This window comes from Arachis duranensis, chromosome 10 (genome assembly GCF_000817695.3).
Source record: "Arachis duranensis cultivar V14167 chromosome 10, aradu.V14167.gnm2.J7QH, whole genome shotgun sequence".
NCBI lineage: Eukaryota > Viridiplantae > Streptophyta > Magnoliopsida > Fabales > Fabaceae > Arachis > Arachis duranensis.
Genome location: NC_029781.3, coordinates 73,135,097 through 73,143,481, shown reverse-complemented (window position 1 = coordinate 73,143,481; position 8,385 = coordinate 73,135,097).

Genomic DNA, 8,385 nt, shown 5'->3' with positions numbered 1-8,385 from the left:
TGCCGGCTCTAGTCTGTCCAGTATCGCAAATTTTGGGAGAATAAGATTTTGAAAATTGATTTATTGTTTTGAAAGGATAAAAATAATTTAGAATAAAAAATCGAGTGCTAATCTTAAAAGTTTTGGCGCAAAGTAGGCCAAACGGGGTAAAAACGCTAATGGGTTAGACCGGGCCCAAACTGAGCCCAAGGCCCAACATATATAAGCTCATTAAGTGAGCTTTTCAGCTCATTTGCACCCAAATAAGAGAGAGAGAGGTGTGGTTTGAGATGAGAGGAGAAGAGGGGAATGTTACTATTCACCTCCACCTTCTGGGAGCCATAACTAAAGCTATAGAATTCCGATTGACGAGCCATTTGTGACCACGTGAAGCTCTTGACGAGTTCTTCTTTTCTATTTAAGAAAACCTGGTAAGAACTCGCATCTCAATCCCAAGTTTCCAGCCCTAGATTTCTGTGTTTTGGGTTATGGTTTTTGTTTAGGTTTTGGTTGTTTAGGTGACCTCTAGTAGTGGGTAATTGTTGAGAATTACCCCAATCCTCTTTGGATAAGTTAAAGTTCCTCATAAACCATCGTAATATTGTATGTTGTGGTTTCTAGGTTTTGATTTTGGTGATATATGTGTTGTTAGTTTGAGCTTTGGTGCTTTTTGGAGTTGTCTTGGCTTTTGGTTTGGATTTGGTGGTTTGGAGCTTGATGGAAGCTTGTTGGAGCCAAGCTTTTGGTGTTTACGCATATTGAGAATCGGCCAAGGTATAGTTTTGGTTTTCTTTATTTAATATGTAATGTTTCTGGACACTTAGGCTAGTTAACCTTAAGATAGGTTGAAGGATGTGATTGCATGATTAATTGTATATAAATGTTATGCATATATATATTTTTGTTAGATGATGATTATTAATGAGTTATGTTGGTGGGTGTTGAGGTTTGAAGATGGATGTTGATGATGATTTTTGATTGTTGGTTATTGTGGTTCATGTTGAAAGTAAATGAGTGAGGAGGTTTCATGAATTGAATGTATTGTTGAGAATTGTGAATAATGAGTCTGAGTATTGATGATGATGATGAAATGATGATAATGTGTTTATTGGATGGAAGTTTGGAAATATGTGACACTGATGATGGATGGTAATGGTGAGTGGTTATATTGACGTTAGTAAGGTTAATGGAAATTGAAAAATGTGAGTTAGGTTGGATTTAGAATTGTGAATGAATTAGAAGGTTGTGTGATTGAGAAAATGGTTGAAGTAGTGTTTGTATGAATTTTGGGCTATTTTGGTATGGTTGAAATGTGATTGAATTGGTTTTGGATTGAGAGTTGGTTGAAATTGAGTTTTAGAGAGTTTGGGTAAAAATGGATTTTGGTGAATTTCCATGAATCATATCTTGAGCTATCATGCTTGAAATTCAATGTATTTTGTATCAAATGAAAGAAAATTGAACATGCTTTATAATGGTTTAAATTTTGTGAAAATCCGAATTTGGTAGAAAAAGATATGGTTGTGGAAAGTTTGGTGTCAAAATCTGAAATTCTGTAATGTTGCAAAATTTTGTGATTTCTGGTTTGTGTGCGCACGCACACCCCTGTGATTTTTCGAACCTGTGCGGATGCATACTGGTGCACGAAATTGTGATCACACTTTTTACAACTCCGCACAACAAACCAACAAGTGCACTAGGTCGTCCAAGTAATAAACCTTACGCGAGTAAGGGTCGAACCCACAGAGATTGTCGGCTTGAAGCAAGCTATAGTCATCTTGTAAATCTCAGTCAGGCGGATTCAAATGGTTATAAGAATTTAATAATTAAAGGATAAATAAAACGGAAAATAACATAGAGATACTTATGTAATTCATTGGTGGGAATTTCAGATAAGCGTTTGGAGATGCTTTGTTGCTTCTGAACCTATGCTTTCCTATTGTCTTCATCCAATCATGCGTCCTCCCTTCCATGGTAATCTGTATGATCCTCTCAGTGAAAATGGTCCGGCTACGGTTTCTGTACGGCTAATCAACTGTCGAATTTCTCATCTCGGATGAAAAATACTAGGCACAGCTACCGCAGGGCTAATCATCTGTCGGTTCTCACTTGTGTCGGAATAAGATTAATTGATCCTTTTGCACACTGTCACTGCACCCAACATTCATGAGTTTGAAGCTCCTCACAGTCATCCCTTCCCAGATCCTACTCGGAATACCACAGATAAGGTTTAGACTTTCCAAATCTCAGGAATGCTGTCTATTGATTCTAGCCTATACCACGAAGATCCTAATCACGGGGTCGGATGCTCTATTGTCAGGAGAGACGATGCGAATCCATGGATCAGAGACCAAGAGAGTATACTCTAGCTAGCGTCCAATGACTACGTTGAACATTATGTAGACCACTTTGTGGTTGTCAGGTACGCAGATCTTGGCTAAGCGAGTCTTGAAGATAGTTGGTGATTGTCACGAGTCACCCCTTCAGTCTGACTTAACTGAATTAAGTACAAGAGTATATATTGGAGAAGAAGTAGGCGTGAATTGAAAGAAAAACAATAGTACTTGTATTAATTCATGAGGAACAGCAGAGCTCCTCACCTTAATCTATGAGGTGTAGAAACTCCACCGTTGGAAAATACATAAGAACAAATGGTCTAGGCATGGCCGAATGGGCAGCCTCCCTAGTGGCATGATAAACGATAAAAGGGTTCAAAGACCTCCAATACAATAGTAAAAAGTGCTATATATACTAAACTAGTTACTAGGGTTTACAGAAAACGAGTAACTAAGTGCAGATAGTGCAGAAATCCACGTCCGGGGCCCACTTGGTGTGTGTTTGGGCTGAGCTTTGAAGCTTTTATGTGCATAGGTGGTACACGAAATCGTGATACACAACTTCGTGCAGCTGACCAGCAAGGGCACTGGGTCACCAAGTAATACCTTACGTGAGTATGGGTCGATCCCACGGAGATTGTCGGCTTGAAGCAAGCTATGGTCATCTTGTAAATCTCAGTCAGGCAGATTCAAATGGTTATGGGGTTTTGATAATTAAAAGAACGAAATAGAACATAAAATAGGATAGAAATTCTTATGCAATCCATTGGTGGGAATTTCAGATAAGCGTATGAAGATGCTTTGTTCCCTCTAAGCCTCTGCTTTCCTATTGCCTTCATCCAATCATTCTTACTCCTTTCCATGGCAAGCTGTATGTAGGTGGATCATCGTTGTCAATGGCTACCATCCATCCTCTCAGTGAAAATGGTCCTCTACGATTTCCCGCATAGCTAATCATCTGTCGGTTCTTGATCATGTCGGAATAAGATCCATTGATTCTTTTGCACACTGTCACTGCGCCCAACGCTCGCGAGTTTGAAGCTCGTCACAGTCATCCCATCCCAGATCCTACTCGAAATACCACAGACAAGGTTTAGACTTTTTGGATCTCAAGAATGATGCCCTTTGATTCTAGCTTATACCACGAAGACTCTGATCGCACAGAATGGAAGCTCTATTTTCAGGAGAGGCAACCATGTGTTGTGAACCAAGAGGCCAAGAGATACACACTCAAGCTCTCGCAGATAGAATGGATGTGGTTGTTAGGCACGCATTCATAAGGGAGGATAATAATGAGTGTTACGGATCATCACATCCACCAAGTTGAAGTATGAGTGAATATCTTAGAACAAGAATAAACTTGAATTGAATAGAAAATAGTAGTAATTCCATTAATTCATGAGGAACAACAGAACTCCACACCTTAATCTATGGTGTGTAGAAACTCCACCGTTGAAAATACATAAGAACAAGGTCTAGGCATGACCGAATGGCCATGCCTCCCAAATAGCATGAAACAATCGAAAAAAGGTTCAAAGACCTGATCCCAAGATCAAAGATGATCAAAAGATGATCAAACGATGAAATACAATAGTAAAAGGTCCTATTTATAGAGAACTAGTAACCTAGGGTTTACAGAAATAAGTAAATGATGCAGAAATCCACTTCTGGGGCCCACTTGGTGTGTGTTTGGGCTGAGCATTGAAGCTTTTATGTGCATAGCCTTCTCTTGGAGTTAAACGCCATCTTTGGTGCCAGTTTGGGCGTTTAACTCCAGCTTTTATGCCAGTTTGGGCGTTTTACGACAGAATTTTTATGCTGACTTGGAATGCCAGTTTGGGCAATCAAATCTCGAGCAAAGTATAGATTATTATATATTTCTGGAAAGCCCAAGATGTCTACTTTCCAACTCAAGTGAGAACGCGCCAATTGGGCTTTTATAGCTCCAGAAAATTCATTTCGAGTGCAGGGAGGTCAGAATCCAACAGCATCTGGAGTCCTTTTTCAGCCTCTGAATCAGATTTTTGCTCAGGTCCCTCAATTTCAGCCAGAAAATACCTGAAATCTTAAAAAAGCACAAAAACTCATAGTAAAGTCCAGAAATGTGATTTTTTCATAAAAAATCATAAAAATATACTTAAAACTAACTAAATCATACTAAAAGCTACCTAAAAACAATGCCAAAAAGCGTATAAATTATCCGTTCATCACAACACCAAACATAAATTTTTGCTTGTCCCCAAGCAACTAAAAATAGAATAGAATAAAAAGAAGAGAATATACACTGAATTCCACAATATCAATGAAACTTAGTCCCAATTAGATGAGCGGGACTAGTAGCTTTTTGCTTCTGAACAGGTTTAACATCTCACTTTATCCTTTGAAATTCAGAATGATTGGCATCTATAGGAACTCAGAATTTTAGATAGTGTTATTGATTCTCCTAGTTCAGTACGCTGATTCTTGAACACAGCTACTTTATGAGTCTTGGCCGTGACCCTAAGCACTTTGTTTTCCAGTATTACCACCGGATACATAAATGCCACAGACACATAACTGGGTGAACCTTTTACTTAGCTTTGCTAAAGTCCCCAATTAGAGGTGTCCAGAGTTCTTAAGCATACTCTTTTTGCTTTGGATCACGACTTTAACCACTCAGTCTCAAGCTTTTCACTTGGACCTTCATGACACAAGCATATGGTTAGGGACAGCTTGATTAGCCACTTAGACCAGGATTTTATTCCTTTGGGCCCTCCTATCCACTGATGCTCAAAGCCTTGGATCCTTTTTACCCTTGCCTTTTGGTTTAAAGGGCTACTGGCTTTTTCTACTTGCTTTTTCTTTCTTTTTTTTCCGCATGCTTTTTTTTCATTACTTTTTCTTGCTTCAAGAATCAATTTCATGATTTTTCAGATTATCAATAACATTTCTCTTTGTTCATCATTCTTTCAAGAGCCAATAAATTTAACATTCATAAACTTAACTATAAAAAATATGCACTGTTCAAGCATTCATTCAAAAAAACAAAAAGTATTCCCACCACATCAAAATAAATAAACTAATTTCAAGATAAAATTTGAAATTCATGTACTTCTTGTTCTTTTGTAATTAGGCACATTTTTCATTTAAGAAAGGTGAATGATTCATGGAATTATTCATAGCCTTAAGACATAGATACTACTGATCATGTAGTGAATACACAAACATAGATAACACATAAAGCATGAAAATTGAAAAATAGAAAAATAAGAACAAGGAAATCAAAGAACGGGTCCACCTCAGTGATGGCGGCTAGTTCTTCCTCTTGAAGATCCAATGGAACGCCTAAGCTCCTCTATGTCTCTTCCTTGCCTTTGTTGCTCTTCCCTCATAGCTATTTGATCCTCTCTAATTTCATAGAGAATAATGGAGTGCTCTTGGTGCTCCATCCTTAGTTGCTCCATGTTGGAACTCAAATCTCCCAAAGAGGTGTTGAGTTGCTCCCAATAGTTGTGTGGAGAAAAATGCATCCCTTGAGGCATCTCAGGGATTTCTTGATGAGGGACTTCCTCATGCTCTTGTTGAGGTCCATGAGTGGGCTCTCTTGTTTGCTCCATCCTCTTTTTAATGATGGGCTTGTCCTCTTCAATGAGGATGTATTCCTCTATGACAATTCCAGCTAAATTGCATAGGTGACAAATGAGATGAGGGAAGGCTAACCTTGCCAAAGTGGAGGGCTTGTCAGCCACTTTGTACAATTCTAGAGGTATGATCTCATGAACTTCCACTTCTTCTCCAATCATGATGCTATGGATCATGATAGGCCGATCCACAGTCACTTTAGATCGGTTGCTAGTAGGAATGATGGAACGTTGGATGAATTCCAACCATCCTCTAGCCACGGGTTTAAGATCATGCCTTCTCAATTGAACCAGCTTACCTTTGGAGTCTCTTTTCCACTGAGCTCCTTCCACACATATGTCCATGAGGACTTGGTCCAACCTTTGATCAAAGTTGACCCTTCTAGTGTAGGGGCATGAATCTCCTTGTATCATTGGCAAGTTGAATGCTAACCTTACATTTTTTGGACTGAAATCTAAGTATTTCCCCCGAACCATTGTGAGCCAATTCTTTGGGTTCGAGTTCACACTTTAATCATGGTTCTTGGTGATCTATGCGTTAGCATAGAACTCTTGAACCATTAAGATTCTGACTTGTTGAATGGGGTTGGTGAGAACTTCCCATCCTCTTTTTCGAATCTCATGTCGGATCTCTGGATACTCATTCCTTTTGAGCATGAAAGGGACCTCAGGAATCACCTTCTTCTTGGCCACAAATTCATAGAAGTGGTCTTGATGGGCCTTTGAGATGAATCTCTCCATCTCCCAAGACTCGGAGGTGGAAGCTTCTGGCTTTTCTTCTTTCTAGAGGTTTTTCTGGCCTTAAGTGCCATAAATGGTTATGGAAAAACAAAAAGCAACGCTTTTTTCACACCAAACTTAAAATATTTGCTCATTCTCGAGCAAAAGAAGAAAGAAGGGACGTAGAAGAAGAAAAAATAGAGGAGATGGAGAGGTGTGAGTGGTTCGACCAAGTGGGGAAAGAAGTGTTTATGATGTGTGAAAATGAAGGAGGGGTGAGGGGTTTATATAGGAATGGAGAGAGGGGTACGGTTCGTGTGTGAGGGTTGCGTTTGGGAGGGAAAGTTTTTGAATTTTGAAAGGTGGGGTAGGTGGGGTTTTTGGGGAAGAGTGGGTGGATGTGAGTGGTATAGAGGTGATGGGGAAGAGAGATGGAGGAGATTGGTGAGAGGTATTTGGGGAAGGGTGGTATGGGAAGGTGTGAAGAAGAGAGAGAGTAAGTTGAGGTAGGTGTGGATCCTGTGGGGTCCATAGATCCTGAGGTGTCAAGGAATTCTCATCCTTGCACCATTTTGGCGTGTAAACGCCCTCCTAGTGCCAATCCTAGCGTTAAACGCCAGGTTGCTGCCCATTTCTGGCGTTTAACGCCAGCTTTTCTTCCCTTTCTGGTGTTGAACGCCAACTTGGTGCCCTTTTCTGGCGTTAAACGCCCAGAATAGTGCCAGACTGGGCGTTTAACGCCCATTCTGCTATCTAAACGCCAGTAAGCTCCTCCTCTAGGGTGTGCTATTTTTAATGCTTTTTTTGAATTTGCTTTGATTTTTGCAATTATTTTTGTGACTCCACATGATCATCAACCTAAAGAAAACATAAAATAACAATGGAAATTGGAAAATAAAAATTGGGTTGCCTCCCAATAAGTGCTTCTTTAATGTCAATAGCTTGACAGTAAGCTCTCATGGAGCTTCACAGATGTTCAGAGCATGGTTAGGGCCTCCCAACACCAAACTTAGAGTTTGAATGTGGGGGCTCTGTTTGACTCTGTATTGAGAGAAGCTTTTCATGCTTCTTCTCCATGTGTACAGAAGGAGATCCTTGAGCCTTAAACACAAGGTAGTCCGCATTCACTTGAAGGACCAATTCTCCTCTGTCAACATCAATCATAGCTTTTGCTGTGGCTAGGAAGGGTCTGCCAAGGATGATGGATTCATCCTTATTCTTCCCAGTGTCCAGGATTATGAAGTCAGCAGGGATGTAAAGGCTTTCAATCTTCACTAAGACATCCTCTACAAGACCATAAGCCTGTTTTTCTTTGATTTGTCTGCCATCTCTAGTGAGATTCTTACAGCTTGTACCTCAAAGATTCCTAGTTTCTCCATTATAGAGAGTGGCATGAGGTTTATGCCTGACCCTAGGTCACACAGAGCCTTCTCAAAGGTTATGGTGCCTATGGTGCAAGGTATTAAGAACCTTCCAGGATCCGGTTTCTTTTGAGGTATCTTCAGCTGAGCCAAGGCGTTTAGTTCATGAATGAGCAATGGAGGTTCATCCTCCCAATTCTCATTACCAAATAGTTTGGCATTCAACTTTATGATTGCTCCTAAATACTGAGCAATTTGCTCTTCAGTAGTAACTTCATCTTCTTCAGAAGAAGAATATTCTTCAGAGCTCATGAATGGTAATAGGAAGTTCAGTGGAATCTCTATGGTCTCTAGATGAGCCTCAGATTC